At 41.9% G+C, this 18,503-nt stretch overlaps 1 long non-coding RNA gene across 4 annotated transcripts; it reads left to right on the forward strand.

The window, feature by feature from the left end:
- Positions 1-1,871: 1,871 nt before the first annotated feature.
- Positions 1,872-13,171, forward strand: LOC147059619 (uncharacterized). 4 transcript variants are annotated; one of them, XR_015065604.1, is made up of 5 exons: positions 1,872-1,913; positions 5,923-6,045; positions 6,471-6,593; positions 6,858-6,975; positions 7,389-13,171. It is a non-coding gene; the product is annotated as an uncharacterized LOC147059619 (long non-coding RNA). The 4 variants fall into 4 exon arrangements; XR_015065603.1 differs by lacking the exon at positions 1,872-1,913 and adding an exon at positions 4,074-4,204; XR_015065606.1 differs by lacking the exon at positions 1,872-1,913 and adding an exon at positions 4,379-4,445.
- The last annotated feature ends 5,332 nt before the right edge of the window (positions 13,172-18,503 follow it).

Raw genomic sequence — 18,503 nt, forward strand, 5'->3', positions numbered from 1 at the left:
AATCATAAGAATCTATTTTTTTGCCTTAGTCGGTTTAGTTTCTTGAGGCCTTCACAGGAAGCCTTGCTTCCATTTCATCCAGCCATTATTTTGCACACAAAGTCTCTAAGGTACTGAGGCTGCCTTCCTAAAACGATCCGTAACTTTGACTGTTGTTGACATTATCTTCGGAGCCCATTTGAGACATACGTTTTGGATGTTTTGTTATATGTCTTGTCACCGTGGGATAGTGGGTAACGCAATTTCAATCTCTTTGTATGTCTTGGCACGTGAAGTGATTGACAATAAAGCTGACTTTGACTTTGATGAGTTTTCGATCGTTCTACCCAATACAAATTAGCCCATCAATTGTGTTTATGATTGGTTTAGTAATATCCAATCACATGACTTCTTGCAGATGTCCCCCCCCAAAATTATTTGGATGAAATCAAATATGGCTTTGGGTGTTTATGCACCTTAACGATGCTAGTCATTATGTGCAAATGGCACCATCAATCTGCCAAGATAAGCCTCGCCCCCCAAAGCCTGACCCACAGGCGCTATTTGGCCCTAATAGTTTATTCCCACATCACGGTCCTTCCCATAATGCATGTCGCCTTTAGTCGCTGTCCCACTCATCTGTCTGCAGCCGTCCACTTCTTCATTGTGATGTGGCAGCAGATGGAAGCCCTTTCAGGGCCATCAGCTGGGGCTTTATTCCAGCACACACACACACACACACACTCATCCCGGCTCAAGACGACATTAGTCATGCCTCTCGGCGACGCCAACACAAGCGGGCTAATTGGAAACAGATCACACACACTGGCACTTGTGATGAAATTTACACGCACAATCACACACATGCGGGCTAGTGAACCCACATGCGGGCCATTCCACGTATGCACACAAACACAATATCGCACACTTAATTAATCAGAGCCCCGCACTAACGCACTCTCATAGAATGTCTCACAAACACTTGCACTCTGTCTTTCGGAGGCCCCTCCGGACCCCAAAGGAATTAGCTCAGGGTGAGGCAAAAGGGGTCAGTTTATTGTTTCTTATCAAGAGCATGGGAAATGATTGACTCAACAGACGGGTAATGACAGTGAGAAGCAAAGAGCGAGGTCTTTTGCTCGTAGTAAAAACGTTGTGTGAAGTTAGTCTTGCGTGAATGAATTATGCCTAAGATCAGAGTGCACAAACATACACTTAGTTGTTTTCCAATATATTTAGTGGCAGACTTAGAGTTAGAGTCAGATTTGAAATCACAAAATTGACTGGATTTATTTTGCAACGAGTGCTCGGAACAGTTTTACTCTTTTTTTCTTTGTGCATTTATTTTGCACAAAAGTCCAAATTCAAACAAACATAACAGTATTATTCATATTTTTCTATTTATTCTTATTTTATTCATTTATTCTTATTGTTGTTATTAGAATTTTGGATGTTCAATGTAAACAGAGTTCATTAAAAGGGTCACTTGAAATGTGCACGTACACAAAATAATGTAAACCTAAATTTGAAAAAGACACTTTGACCTTCATGTTGCTATGGAAGCTGGACAGGGTTAGGGTTAGGGTTAGGGTTAGGGTTAGGGTTAGGGTTAGGGTTAGGGTTAGGGTTAGGGTTAGGGTTAGGGTTAGGGTTAGGGTTACTATGGAAGCTGGACAGGCATGAGGGGAGCAGTGATTTTTTTTTATCCTTCGAACGCATCGTATCGTTATTCGTGACAAAGTAAGTTATTTTGGCCTTTTTTTCATCTAGTGTTTTATTTGACGACTTTATTTAATTTCATTGTGTTTGTTTTATTCATATTGTTCTTCTTTTTTTGTTTATTTATCAGGAATTAGTTCCGTCGTGCTGCGCAGGTGCGTGAAATCATGCCAGCTGTCTCCATTTTGAATAGCGTAACGCATGAGGTAAGAACGGTAAGTTACCAACACTCGTAATAATATGGAGAATGTAGTAATAAAAGCCTTTATTAAATGATACGATAAACTACTGTCTTGCTAAAATTCATGTTACACATGTGTTATTTTTTGTGTGTGCTAAATAATAATACTAATAATAATAATAATAAAAAATTGGTAGTATTGTTCTCGTTCGCGCGTAGTTTAGCGCTAATTTAGCATTCAAGCCAACACGAGGTAGCTTTAGCTTGTAGCTTAGCCTATCATACTTCACGATTTTTTTCTAAACCGCTTGACAAATATATGGAAATGGTGAGTACTGTTGGAACTGTTTATAATCTTCCTCCTAAATATGGTAACATTTAAAGGTTTCTTGTGATTTTTATTAATCTCGTCTATTTGAAAATATGATGTACAGTGTTGCCTCGTTTTCAAGTGGTTGATTTTTAAACAGTATTTCGGTGTCTTTGACTGCCCAAAATTGTTGATAACCAGCTGGAATATTTATATTGCCATGTTGTGGCCAACTTTGAGGGTTTCAGCGTTTTAGAAAAGGAATATTAATCCTTTTCACATTATTATATTGTTGTAGTTTTCTGCTTTAATGCTACAGCTCGTGTTTTAATTACAAGATACTTTCATAAAATCCTTTCTTTTATTTAATTTTATCGTGTTCGTTTCATTCATATAGTCCTTTTTTTATTTATCAGTAATTAGCCGTGAGTACTAGGTTGATTGTCGTCGTTGCGCGCAGGTGCGTGTAATCATATGCCGGCTGTCTCCGTTTTGAACAGCATTGCAACGCATGAGGTAAGAACGATATATTATAAGTTAAATACTACCAACACTCGTAATAATATGGAGAATCTATTAATAAACCCCTTTATTAAATGATACGATAAACTATTGTCGTGATAATATTGGTAATATTGTTCTCGTTCGCGAGTAGTTTAGCGCTAATTTAGCATTCGAGCCACCACGAGGTAGCTTTAGCTTGTAGTGAGGCCTACCTTACTTGACGGTTTTTTTCGAAACCGCTTGACAAATATATGGAAATGTGAGTATTGTTAGAATTGTTCATAGGCTTCCTTCTAAATGTGGTTAAATTTAAAGGTTTCTCCTGATTTTTTTTTAATTTCGTCTATATGAGAATATGATGTACAGTGTTGCCTCGTTTTCAAGTGGTTGATTTTTAAACAGTATGTCTGTGTCTTTGACTGCCCAAAATTGTTGATAACCAGCTGGAATATTTATATTGCCATGTTGTGGCCAACTTTGAGGGTTTCAGCGTTTTAGAAAAGGAATATTAATCCTTATTTCACATTATTATATTGTTGTAGTTTTCTGCTTTAATGCTACAGCTCGTGTTTTAATTACAAGATACTTTCATAAAATCCTTTCTTTTATTTAATTTTATCGTGTTCGTTTCATTCATATAGTCCTTTTTTTATTTATCAGTAATTAGCCGTGAGTACTAGGTTGATTGTCGTCGTTGCGCGCAGGTGCGTGTAATCATATGCCGGCTGTCTCCGTTTTGAACAGCATTGCAACGCATGAGGTAAGAACGATATATTATAAGTTAAATACTACCAACACTCGTAATAATATGGAGAATCTATTAATAAACCCCTTTATTAAATGATACGATAAACTATTGTCGTGATAATATTGGTAATATTGTTCTCGTTCGCGAGTAGTTTAGCGCTAATTTAGCATTCAAGCCAACACGAGGTAGCTTTAGCTTGTAGTGAGGCCTACCTTACTTGACGGTTTTTTTCGAAACCGCTTGACAAATATATGGAAATGTGAGTATTGTTAGAATTGTTCATAGGCTTCCTTCTAAATGTGGTTAAATTTAAAGGTTTCTCCTGATTTTTTTTTAATTTCGTCTATATGAGAATATGATGTACAGTGTTGCCTCGTTTTCAAGTGGTTGATTTTTAAACAGTATGTCTGTGTCTTTGACTGCCCAAAATTGTTGATAACCAGCTGGAATATTTATATTGCCATGTTGTGGCCAACTTTGAGGGTTTCAGCGTTTTAGAAAAGGAATATTAATCCTTATTTCACATTATTATATTGTTGTAGTTTTCTGCTTTAATGCTACAGCTCGTGTTTTAATTACAAGATACTTTCATAAAATCCTTGCTTTTATTTAATTTTATAGTGTTCGTTTCATTCATATAGTCCTTTTTTTTTAATTTATCAGTAATTAGCCGTGAGTACTAGGTTGATTGTCGTCGTTGCGCGCAGGTGCGTGTAATCATATGCCGGCTGTCTCCGTTTTGAACAGCATTGCAACGCATGAGGTAAGAACGATATATTATAAGTTAAATACTACCAACACTCGTAATATGGAGAATCTATTAATAAACCCCTTTATTAAATGATACGATACACTATTGTGATAATATTGGTAATATTGTTCTCGTTCGCGAGTAGTTTAGCGCTAATTTAGCATTCGAGCCACCACGAGGTAGCTTTAGCTTGTAGTGAGGCCTACCTTACTTGACGGTTTTTTTCGAAACCGCTTGACAAATATATGGAAATGTGAGTATTGTTAGAATTGTTCATAGGCTTCCTTCTAAATGTGGTTAAATTTAAAGGTTTCTCCTGATTTTTTTTTATTTCGTCTATATGAGAATATGATGTACAGTGTTGCCTCGTTGTCAAGTGGTTGATTTTTAAACAGTATGTCTGTGTCTTTGACTGCCCAAAATTGTTGATAACCAGCTGGAATATTTATATTGCCATGTTGTGGCCAACTTTGAGGGTTTCAGCGTTTTAGAAAAGGAATATTAATCCTTATTTCACATTATTATATTGTTGTAGCTTAATGCTTTAATGCTACAGCTCGTGTTTTAATTACGAAAATATACTTTCATAAAATCCTTTCTTTTATTTAATTTTATCGTGTTCGTTTCATTCATATAGTCCTTTTTTTTTTATCAGTAATTAGCCGTGAGTACTAGGTTGGTTGTCGTCGTGGCGCGCAGGTGCGTGTAATCATATGCCGGCTGTCTCCGTTTTGAATAGCATTGCAACGCATGAGGTAAGAACGATATATTATAAGTTAAATACTACCAACACTCGTAATAATATGGAGAATCTATTAATAAAAGCCTTTATTAAATGATACGATAAACTATTGTCGTGATAATATTGGTAATATTGTTCTCGTTCGCGAGTAGCTTAGCGCTAACTTAGCATTCGAGCCAACACGAGGTAGCTTTAGCTTGTAGTGAGGCCTACCTTACTTGACGGTTTTTTTCGAAACCGCTTGACAAATATATGGAAATGGTGAGTATTGTTAGAATTGTTCATAGGCTTCCTTCTAAATATGGTTAAATTTAAAGGTTTCTCCTGATTTTTTTTAAATATTTCGTCTATGTGAGAATATGATGTACAGTGTTGCCTCGTTTTCAAGTGGTTGATTTTTATACAGTATTTCTGTGTCTTTGACTGCCCAAAAGTGTTGTTAACCAGCTGGAATATTTGTATTGCCATGTTGTGGCCAACTTTGAGGGTTTCAGCGTTTTAGAGAAGGAATATTAATCCTTATTTCACATTTTGTTGTAGCGTTATGCTTTAATGCTACAGCTCGTGTTTTAATTACAAGAATATACTTGAATAAAATCCTTGCTTTTATTTAAATTCATCGTTTTTATTCATATAGTCCTTTTTTTATCAGTAATTAGCCGTGAGTACTTGGTTGGATGTCCTCATGCTGCGCAGGTGCGCATAATCATATTACTGTCTCCGTTTTGAATAGCGTAACGCATGAGGTAAAAATGATATATCATGTTTAAATACGGATGAATACTTTTATAAAATCCTGTCTTTTTACTTTTACTGTTTACTAATGCTAATGAACCTAGATCAATGTTGAAGTTGTTAAAACTCCAATATATAAACACAAACTTTGCAGCAACACTTGTAGGCAGAAAATATAACAATACTCACAGGCATACAGTAAAGTAATAAACAAATGAAATAAACAACTTTTCTTTTGTCATTGTCTTTTTAGGGGGTTGCGCAAATTGCATTTGCCTTCATTTCAACAGTGTACTGTAAAACCCATGTGTGTTCATTTGGAGTACCAAAACCTACGTCAGCCATTATGATCTGAATACTTGAGAACAGCAAGCAAGTAAGTCATTATCACTCATTTACAAAGGTCACACTTTACAACAAGTTACTTAAGCATCTCCCGAGTGTTTAATTTTGTCTGAGCTAAATGCTAACATCCAACGCTAACAAACCTGGATCAATGTTGCAGTCGTTATAACTCCAATATAACACCAATATTTGAACGCAAACTTTGCAGCAACACTTGTTGGCAGAAAATATAACAATATTCACGGGCCTACAGTATATTATGTATACTAAAAACTGATTGAAGCTTAGTGGCTCAACTCTTTGTATTATACTGAAGCATGACATGATGTACAGACTGCAAACTGTTTTTCTGTAACTCTTTATTATTTTCAATTATGATACTACTGTAGGTTTTAATGAAGTAAAAAACAAAATAAACTTTTCTTTTGTCATTGTTTTTTTTTTTTTTTTTTTAAGGGGGCTGCGTGAATTGTATTTGCCTTCATTTCAATGGTGTACTATAATTTCCATTTGTGTTCATTTGGAGTACCGAAAATTACCTCAGCCATGATCTGAATACTTGAAGAGAACAGCAAACAAGTAAGTTATTATCCCTCATTTACAAAGGTCACACTTAACGACAAGTATTTAAGCTTCTCCCGATTGTTTTAGTTTTGTCAGAGCTTACTGTTAACATACTATGCTAACAAACCTGGATCAATATTGCAGTCGTTATAACACCAATATTTGAACACAAACTTTGCAGCAACACTTGTAGGCAGAAAATATAACAATACTCACAAGGATACAGTAAAGCAAAAAATAAACAAAATACACTTTCTTTTGTCATTGTTTTTTTTTTAGGGGGCTGTGTGAATTGTATTTTCCTTCATTTAAATGGTGTACTGTAAATTCCATGTGTTCATTTGGAGTACCAAAAATTACGCCAGCCATGATATAAATACTTGAGAACAGCAAACAAGTAAGTCATTGTCCTTCATTTACAAAGGTAACACTTAACGACAATTATTTGAGCATCTTCCGGTTGTTTGTTTTGTCTGAGCTTACTCCCAACATACAATGCTAACAAACCTAGATCAATGTTGCACTCGTTTTAACTCCAATATAATAGCAATATTTGAACACAAACTTTGCAGCAACACTTCTTGGCGGTAAATATAATACTCATGGGCATACAGTAGGCCCGTGAATAATTGTATACCAAAAAATGATTAAAGCTTAGTGGCTCAACTTTTTATATTACACTGAAGCATGAAATCATGATGTACAAACTGTTTTTTGTAATTCTTTACATTCTTTTTAATTATGCTATTTAGGTTTTTATTAAGTAAAAATACTTGAATAATTACTTCTCGTTTGTCATTGTTTTTTTAGGGGGCTGCGTGAATTGCGTTTGCCTTCATTTCAATGGTGTAGTGTAAATTCCATGTGTTCATTTGAAGTCCCAAAAATTACGTCAGCCATTATGATCTGAATACTTGAGAACAGCAAACAAGTAAGTCAGTATCTTTCATTTACAAAGGTCACACTTTACAAGTTACTTAAGCATCTCCCGAGTGTTTAATTTTGTCTGAGCTTAATGCTAACGTACAATGCTAACAAACTCAGATGTTGCCGTCATAACTCCAATACAACACTATTTGAACACAAACTTTGCAGCAACACGTAGACAGAAAATATAACAGTACACATGGTCATATATTATGCATACTAAACATGGATTTAAACCACCCGATACAGATTTGACACAGTATGCGATGAAATTGTGATGAAAGCTAAGATTGAGTAGCTTGATGCTAACGCGCTACAGTAAACATCGACAGATTAACAAAACTAGCATCAGTCTCTTGTTTGCGGCTGTCATGTGCCCGCATATTGGTTGAAACTGCCCTGCCCTGCCCACCCCTGCCCTGCCCTGCCCACCCCTGCCCTGCCCTGCCCACCCCACCCCTGCCCTGCGCCTGTGCTTAGATCAGTGCTGCTCAATCAATTTCCTGATGCTCCCCCGAGGGAGAAGAAAACATTTTTACCTTTATCAACATTAAACTTAAATGTTCGTTTAATGATTAAAGAAAACATAAATAAGTAAAAAAGAAAGATCAACTTACAATAAAGAATAGCCTTACCATAACATTGTTTTTGACTCTGTTACAGAACAGATTCAATGTGCATCACTTTGTCTAGAATTTAAAATAAATTATGTATAAACTCTAAACATTCTTGACCAACTGCCATTTTGTCCTGAAGAAATATAGTGTAATAAGATACATATTAAATTGAGTAACAGCAATAAATAATATTCAATTCAAGGTAATTGAATTGAACTAGCTCAGTGGCCAAGTGGTAAAGTGTCCGCCCTGAGACTGGAAGGTTGTGGGTTCAAACCCTGGCCGTGGTAATACCAAAAACCACATAAATGGGACCCGCCTCCTCCCTGCTTGGCACTCAGCATTAAGGCTTGGAACTGGATCACCAAATGATTCCCAAGCAAGGCACCTCTGCTGCTCACTGCTCCCCTCTCCCCCAGGGTATGATCATTGGGACTTTAAACAGCAACCTTACCTCAGGAGCACAATATATAAAACATTTTAACCTACTAAACAAAAATAAAGCGATTTGTGCTGCCTTTTTTAATCAAAATGAGGCAGCATGACAGAGACCAAATCCATGGCTGCTGGTAGTATCAACGCCTCTGCAATGTGTTTTTTTGTTGTTACACTGAGCAATTTGGTACGCTGCTTTATATGCTGCTAACAGTGATGCTGATTGACTGATGTAGCATTCACAAAGTGGGATGATTGTTGGCATAATTCAGCTCGTTTCCGCTGAAAAACCTCAAGCATGGAGTGCCTTGGATGTGCATGGAAGAAGCCTTTGGATCCGCCTGGACTGCTTTGGATGCGCCCGGACGACGCCCGAACCGACTTGGATGCGCCTGGATAATTTCGCGACCTCCTTGGATTCATGCCTAGACGAAGCCGGGACTGCCTTGGATGAGCCTGGACGACGCCGGGACTGCCTTGGATGCGCCTGGATGATGCCGGGATCACCTTAGATCTGCCTGGATGACGCTGGGACCGCCTTGGATGCGCCTGGACGACGCCAAAACCGCCTTGGATGCGCCTGGACGACGCCAAAACCGCCTTGGACGCGCCTTGGATGTGCCTTGGATGCGCCTGGACGACTCCATGACCTGCTTGGATGCCCTTCGACAAGAACAGGACCGCCTTGTTTGTGCCTGGACGATGCCAGGATCACCTTGGGATGTGCCTTATATGACGCCATGACTGACTTGGATGCCCCTTGGGTGCGCCTGGACGACATGACCGGCTTGGATGCACCTTGACGAGGCCGGGACCGACCTGTATGCACCTGGACGATGCTGCGACCGCCTTGGATGCGCATGGACGACGTCGGGACTGCTGTGGATGCGCATGGACGAAGCCATGACAGCATTAGCTGGGACCTACTTGGATGCGCCTGGTCGACGCTGGAACTGCCTTGGATGCGCCTTGGATGTGCCTAGACGACGCCAGGACAGTCTTGGATGTGCCTTGAATGCACCTGGACAGCGGGTACCGGCTTGGATGAGGCCAGGACCCCCTTGGATGCGCCTTGGGTGCGCCTGGACGACGCCGGCACCGCCGAGGATGCGCCTGTCCGACAACAGGACTGCCAAGGATGTGCCTGTCCGACAACAGCACCGCCGAGGATGCGCCTGTCCGATAAGGGACTGGCTTGGAAGTGCCTTGGACGCCCCTGGTTGACTCCAGGACCGTCTTGGATGTGTCTTGGAAGTATATTGGATGCTCCTTGGATGTAGCTTAGATGCGCCTGGACAAGGTTGGGACCGCCTTCAATGCGCCTGGATGACGACAGAACCGTCTTGGATGCAGCTTGAATGCCCCTTGGATGCGCCTGGACAATTCCTGGACTGCCTTGGATGCGCCTTGGATGCGCCTTCGATGACCCTGAACGGAACCAGGACCGCCTTTTACGCGCCTGGACGACGCCGGGACCACATTGGTTGCGCCTTTAAGTAAACAGATAGGTGAATAGATGAAACCAGTAAATAGAAATAATTAACAGTTAAATGATGAAATTAAGTACCTACAAGTCTAAAAGAAAAAGGATAAAAATTGATAATAGTAATATATATATATAGGTAAATAAGGTATAAACAGAGGTAAATAGATAAAAATTATTTAAAAATAGAAACTGATGATAAAATTAGAAAAGTAAATACTTAAAAAAGCAAGCAAGTAGATAAATAAATAGGACAATTAAATAGATAAAAATAGATAAACTAGATGAAAATAGAAAAATAAATAGATAAAAATAATTCTAATAGAAATTTAAATAGATAATAAAAATGTTAAATAGATAAATTAAATGTATAAAATAGAAGATATTAGATAAGAAATAGGACAATTAAATAGTTAAAAATAAACTAGATAAAAATAGACAAATAAGCGAGTAGATAAGTAAATAGGACAATTAAATAGATAAAAATAGATAAACTAGATAAAAATAGAAAAATAGTTCCAATAGAAATTTAAATAGATAAAAATAGAAATATTAAATAGATAATTAAAACGTATAAAATAGAAGATAGTAGATCAGTAAATAGGACTATTAAATAGTTAAAAATAGATAAACTAGATAAAAATAGAAATAAAAATAAGCAAGTAGATAAGTAACTAGGACAATAAAATAGATAAACTAGATAAAAATAGAAAAATAAATAGATAAAAATAGTTCAAATAGAAATTTAAAAAGATAAAAATAGAAATATTAAATAGATAAATTAAATGCATAAAATAGAAGATAGTGGATAAGTAAATAGGACAATTAAAAAGTTAAAAATAGATAAAAAAAATATATAAATAAATAAATAGTTAAAATAGAAATTTAAATAGATAAAAATAGAAAATTAAATAAAGTAATTAAATGTATAAAATAAAGAGTTAAAAAAAGTCAATAGATCAAAATAAATTTAATAAAAAATAGATTAAATAGATTACAGACTAGTGAATAGATTATATGAATAACGAATAAAATAGATCAAATAGATAAGTAAATGGATAAAATAGAAATGTAAATAGGTAAAAATAGAAAAGTCAATAGATCAAAATAGATTGAATCAAAAATAGTTAAAATAGATGTATAAAAATAGATTACAGACTAGTACAGATAAGTAAATAGATTAATTGAATAAGAAAATGGATAATTAGATGGGTAAAATAGATCTGTAAATAGATAAAGATAAGTAAATGGATCAAATAGATAAGTAAATAGATAAAGATAGCAAAGTAAATAAACAAAATAGATAAAAATAGCAAAGTAAATTAACTGCATAAAATTAGAAAACTAGATAAAGTAGATGAAAATAGAAGAGTAAATAGATAAAAATAGTCAAGTAAAATGATAAAATAGATCAAATTAGAAGTGAATAGATTAAATACATCAAAATAGGAACGTAAATAGTTAAATAGATTAAAATAGAAAAGCAAATTGATAGGATAGAAGCTGAAAAGATAATTGACAAAATAGATGAAATTAGACCTAATTTATAAAATAGATAATAGCAAAATTGATTGCCTAAACAGAAAGTGAATTAAATAGATAAAATAAATAAGTAGCAGGGCTGCCAAGGTGTGCCCACCGACGTCCAGTTAGACCCTTGTGCGCTTGATTGACGCCGAGCCCGGCTTGCATGCACCTGGATGACGCTGTGATCACCTTGGATGCAGCTGGACGACCCTTGGGCCGCCTTGTATGCTCCTGAGAAGCGTCAAGACCGCCTTTGATGCGCCTGGACGATGCCGGAACTGGCTTGAATGTGCCTCGGATGCGCCTAGTCGACGCCAAGACCGCCTTGGATGCCCCCAAACGAAGCCGGGACTACCTTTGATGCGCCTGGACGACGCCATGACCGCCTTGGATGTGCTCGGGCGAGGCTGAGACAGCCTTGTGTGTGCCTGGAAGATCCTGGGATCAGCTTTGTTGCGACTGGAAGTGCCTTGGACGCGCCTTGGACGCCCCTAGTTGACTCCAGGACCGCCTTGGATGTGTCTTGGAAGTGCATTGGATGCTCCTTGGATGTAGTTTGGATGCGCCTGGACAAGGTTGGGACTGCCTTCAATGCGCCTGGATGACGACAGAACAGTCTTGGATGCAGCTTGAATGCCCCTTGGATGCGCCTGGACGATTCCTGGACTGCCTTGGATGCGCCTTGGATGCGCCTTCGATGACCCTGAACGGAACCAGGACCGCCTTTTATGCGCCTGGACGACGCCGGGACCACATTGGTTGCGCCTTTAAGTAAATAGATAGGTGAATAGATGAAACCAGTAAATAGAAATATTTAACAGTTAAATGATGAAATTAAGTACCTACAAGTCTAAAAGAAAAAGGATAAAAATTGATAATAGTAATATATACGTAAATAACTAGGTAAAAATAGAGGTAAATAGATAAGTAAATAGATAAAAATTATTTAAAAATAGAAAGTGATGATAAAATTAGAAAAGTAAATACTTAAAAAAGCAAGCAAGTAGATAAGTAAATAGGACAATTAAATAGATAAAAACAGATAAACTAGATAAAAATAGAAAAATAAATAGATAAAAATAGTTCCAATAGAAATGTAAATAGATTAAAATAGAAATGTTAAATAGATAAATTAAACGTATAAAATAGAAGATAGTAGATAAGTAAATAGGACAATTAAATAGTTAAAAATGGATAAACTAGATAAAAATAGACATATAAATAAGTAGATAAGTAAATAGGACAATTAAATAGATAAAAATAGATAAACTAGATAAAAATAGAAAAATAAATAGATAAAAATAGTTCAAATAGAAATTTAAATAGATAAAAATAGAAATATTAAATAGATAATTTAAATGTATAAAATAGAAGATAATAGATAAGTAAATAGGACAATTAAATAGTTAAAAATAGATAAACTAGATAAAAATAAAAATATAAATATGCAAGTAGATAAGTAAATAGGACAATTAAATAGATTAAATAGAAAAATAAATAGATAAAAATAGTTTAAATAGAAATTTAAATAGATACAAATAGAAATATTAAATAGATAAATTAAATGCATAAAATAGAAGATAGTAAATAAGTAAATAGGACAATTAAATAGATACAAATAGAAATATAAATAGATAAAAATAGTTAAAATAGAAATTTAAATAGATAAAATTAGAAATTTAGATAAAGTAATTAAATGTATATAATAAGAGTTAAAAAAGTCAATAGCTCAAAATAGATAAAAAAATAGATAAAATAGATTACAGACTAGTAAATAGATTATATGAATAACGAATAAAATAGATAAAATAGATCAAATAGATAAGTAAATGGATAAAATAGAAATGTAAATAGGTCAAAATAGAAAAGTCAATAGATTAAAATAGATTAAATAAAAAATAGATAAAATAGATGTATAAAAATAGATTACAGACTAGTACAGATAAGTAAATAGATTAATTGAATCAGTAAATGGATAAAATAGATAATTAGATGATTAAAATAGATCTGTAAATAGTTAAAAAAGATAAGTAAATGGATTAAATAGATAATGATAGCAAAGTAAATGGACAAAATAGATAAAAATAGCAAAGTAAATTAACTGCATAAAATTAGAAAACTAGATAAAGTAGATGAAAATAGAAGAGTAAATAGATAAAAATAGTCAAGTAAAATGATAAAATAGATCAAATTAGAAGTGAATACATCAAAATAGGAATGTAAATAGTTAAATAGATTAAAATAGAAAAGCAAATTGATAGGATAGAAGCTGAAAAGCAAATTGACAAAATAGATGAAATTAGACTTTAAATATAAAATAGGTAATAGCAAAATTGATTGCTTAAACATAGAAAGTGAATTAAATAGATAAAGTAAATAAGTAGCAGGGCCGCCAAGGTGTGCCCACCGACGTCCAGGCGCACAAAGGGCCTGCCTGGACGACGCCAAGACCACATTGAATGTGCCTGGACGACGCCGGGACCACATTGGATGCACCTGGAGAACGTCGGGACTGCATTGGATACGCCTGGACGACTTCATGACAGCCTTGAATGCGCCCGGATGAGGCAACGACCGCCTTGGATGCACCTGGACAACGCCACGGCCACCTTGGATGCGCTTTGGATGCACCTGGACAGAGCTGGGACCATCTTGGATTTGCCTGAATGACGCCAGAACCGCCTTGACTGTGCCTGGACTGCCTTGTATGCGCCTGGACACCATCGAGATCGCCTTGGATACACCTGGACAACGCCACGACCACCTTGGAGGTGCTTTGGATGCACCTGGAAGAAGCTGGGGCCATCTTGGATTCGCCTGGATGACGCGGGGACTGCCTTGGATACGCCTGAACGACGCCGGAACCACCTTAAATGCGCCTGAACGACGCTGGAACCGCCTTGTATGCGCCTGGACGAAGCCGGGACCGCCATGGATGCGCCTGGACAAAGCGGGGACCGCCTTGGATGCGCCTGGACGAAGCCGGGAAAGCCTTGGATGCTCCTTGTATGCGTCTGGACAAAGTTGCGACCGCCTTGGATGCCCATGGATGACGCCAGGACTGCTGTGGATGCGCCTGGACGGAGCTAGGACAGCATTGGTTCCACCTGGATGACGCTGGGACCGACTTGGATGCACCTAGAATGTGTCTCAACCACGCCAGGACTGCCTTGGATGTACCTGGACCACGCTGGGACAACCGCCTTGTCTGAGCCTGGACGGCGCCGGGAAAACGTCAAAACTGCTTTGTATGCATCTGGACGCCGCTTGGACCGCCTTGGATGTGCCTGGACATTCCGGAACCGCCTTGGATGCTCCTGGATGAAGCAGAGACACCCGTGGATGCGCCTGAACGAAGCCGGGAAAGCCTTGGATGCGCCTTGTATGCGTCTGGACAAAGTTGCGACCGCCTTGGATGCCCATGGATGACGCCAGGACTGCTGTGGATGCGCCTGGACGGAGGTAGGACAGCATTGGTTCCACCTGGATGACGCTGGGACCGACTTGGATGCACCTGGTCGACGCTGGGACCGCCTTGGATGCACCTAGAATGTGTCTCAACTACACCAGGACTGCCTTGGATGTACCTGGACCACGCTGGGACCACCTTGCATGCGCCTGGACGTCGGGACTGCCTTGGTGGCGCCAGGACGACGCCGGGACCACCTCGAATGAGCCCGGACGGCTCCAGGACTGCCTTGGATGCGCCTGGACGACGCCGGGGCCGCCTTGGATGCGCCTGGACGACGCCAGGACCGCCTTGTCTGAGCCTGGACGGCGCCGGGAAAACGTCAAAACTGCTTTGTATGCATCTGGACGCCGCTTGGACCGCCTTGGATGTGCCTGGACATTCCGGAACCGCCTTGGATGCTCCTGGATGAAGCCGAGACACCCGTGGATGCGCCTGGACGAAGCCGGGAAAGCCTTGTATGCGTCTGGACAAAGTTGCGACCGCCTTGGATGCCCATGGATGACGCCAGGACTGCTGTGGATGCGCCTGGACGGAGGTAGGACAGCATTGGTTCCACCTGGACGACGCCAGGACCGCCTTGTTTGAGCCTGGACGGCGCCGGGACAACGTCAAAACTGTTTTGTATGCATCTGGACGCCGCTTGGACCGCCTTGGATGTGCCTGGACATTCCGGAACCCCCTTGGATGCGCCTGGACGAAGCCGAGACTGCCGTGGATGCGCCTGGACGAAGCCGGGAAAGCCTTGGATGCGCCTTGTATGCGTCTGGACAAAGTTGTGACCGCCTTGGATGCCCATGGATGACGCCAGGACTGCTGTGGATGCGCCTGGACGGAGGTAGGACAGCATTGGTTCCACCTGGATGACGCTGGGACCGACTTGGATGCACCTGGTCGACGCTGGGACCGCCTTGGATGCACCTAGAATGTGTCTCAACCACGCCAGGACTGCCTTGGATGTATCTGGACCACGCTGGGACCACCTTGCATGCGCCTGGACGTCGGGACTGCCTTGGTGGCGCCAGGACGACGCCGGGACCTTGAATGAGCCCGGACGACTCCAGGACTGCCTTGGATGCGCCTGGATGACGCCGAGGCCGCCTTGGATGCGCCTGGACGACGCCGGGACCGCCTTGTTTGCGCCTGGACGGCGCCAGGACCACCTTGTTTGAGCCTGGACGGCGCCGGGACAACGTCAAAACTGCTTTGTATGCATCTGGACGCCGCTTGGACCGCCTTGGATGTGCCTGGACATTCCGGAACCGCCGTGGATGCGCCTGGACGAAGCCGGGAAAGCCTTGGATGCGCCTTGTATGCGTCTGGACAAAGTTGCGACCGCCTTGGATGCCCATGGATGACGCCAGGACTGCTGTGGATGCGCCTGGACGTAGGTAGGACAGCATTGGTTCCACCTGGATGACGCTGGGACCGACTTGGATGCACCTGGTCGACGCTGGGACCGCCTTGGATGCACCTAGAATGTGTCTCAACCACGCCAGGACTGCCTTGGATGTACCTGGACCACGCTGGGACCACCTTGCATGCGCCTGGACGTCGGGACTGCCTTGGTGGCGCCAGGACGACGCCGGGACCACCTCGAATGAGCCCGGACGGCTCCAGGACTGCCTTGGATGCGCCTGGACGACGCCGGGGCCGCCTTGGATGCGCCTGGACGACGCCAGGACCGCCTTGTTTGAGCCTGGACGGCGCCGGGACAACGTCAAAACTGCTTTGTATGCATCCGGACGCCACTTGGACCGCCTTGGATGTGCCTGGACATTCCGGAACCGCCTTGGATGCTCCTGGATGAAGCCGAGACACCCGTGGATGCGCCTGGACGAAGCCGGGAAAGCCTTGGATGCGCCTTGTATGCGTCTGGACAAAGTTGCGACCGCCTTGGATGCCCATGGATGACGCCAGGACTGCTGTGGATGCGCCTGGACGGAGGTAGGACAGCATTGGTTCCACCTGGATGACGCTGGGACCGACTTGGATGCACCTGGTCGACGCTGGGACCGCCTTGGATGCACCTAGAATGTGTCTCAACCACGCCAGGACTGCTTTGGATGTACCTGGACCACGCTGGGACCACCTTGCATGTGCCTGGACGTCGGGACTGCCTTGGTGGCGCCAGGACGACGCCGGGACCACCTCGAATGAGCCCGGACGACTCCAGGACTGCCTTGGATGCGCCTGGACGACGCCGGGGCCGCCTTGGATGCGCCTGGACGACGCCAGGACCGCCTTGTCTGAGCCTGGACGGCGCCGGGACAACGTCAAAACTGCTTTGTATGCATCTGGACGCCGCTTGGACCGCCTTGGATGTGCCTGGACATTCCGGAACCGCCTTGGATGCTCCTGGATGAAGGCGAGACACCCGTGGATGCGCCTGGACGAAGCCGGGAAAGCCTTGGATGCGCCTTATATGCGCCTTGTATGCATCTGGACAAAGTTGCGACCGCCTTGGATGCCCATGGATGACGCCAGGACTGCTGTGGATGCGCCTGGACGGAGGTAGGACAGCATTGGTTCCACCTGGACGACGCCAGGACCGCCTTGTTTGAGCCTGGACGGCGCCGGGACAACGTCAAACCTGCTTTGTATGCATCTGGACGCCGTTTGGACCGCCTCGGATGTGCCTGGACATTCCGGAACCCCCTTGGATGCGCCTGGACGAAGCCGAGACTGCCGTGGATGCGCCTGGACGAAGCCGGGAAAGCCTTGGATGCGCCTTGTATGCGTCTGGACAAAGTTGTGACCGCCTTGGATGCCCATGGATGACGCCAGGACTGCTGTGGATGCGCCTGGACGGAGGTAGGACAGCATTGGTTCCACCTGGATGACGCTGGGACCGACTTGGATGCACCTGGTCGACGCTGGGACCGCCTTGGATGCACCTAGAATGTGTCTCAACCACGCCAGGACTGCCTTGGATGTACCTGGACCACGCTGGGACCACCTTGCATGCGCCTGAACGTCGGGACTGCCTTGGTGGCGCCAGGACGACGCCGGGACCACCTCGAATGAGCCCGGACGGCTCCAGGACTGCCTTGGATGCGCCTGGACGACGCCGGGGCCGCCTTGGATGCGCCTGGACGACGCCAGGACCGCCTTGTTTGAGCCTGGACGGCGTCGGGACAACGTCAAAACTGCTTTGTATGCATCTGGACGCCGCTTGGACCGCCTTGGATGTGCCTGGACATTCCGGAACCCCCTTGGATGCGCCTGGACGAAGCCGAGACTGCCGTGGATGCGCCTGGACGAAGCCGGGAAAGCCTTGGATGCGCCTTGTATGCGTCTGGACAAAGTTGTGACCGCCTTGGATGCCCATGGATGACGCCAGGACTGCTGTGGATGCGCCTGGACGGAGGTAGGACAGCATTGGTTCCACCTGGATGACGCTGGGACCGACTTGGATGCACCTGGTCGACGCTGGGACCGCCTTGGATGCACCTAGAATGTGTCTC

The sequence above is a fragment of the Syngnathus leptorhynchus genome, chromosome 3 (assembly GCF_054491065.1).
Source record: "Syngnathus leptorhynchus isolate UIUO chromosome 3, UIUO_Slep, whole genome shotgun sequence".
NCBI lineage: Eukaryota > Metazoa > Chordata > Actinopteri > Syngnathiformes > Syngnathidae > Syngnathus > Syngnathus leptorhynchus.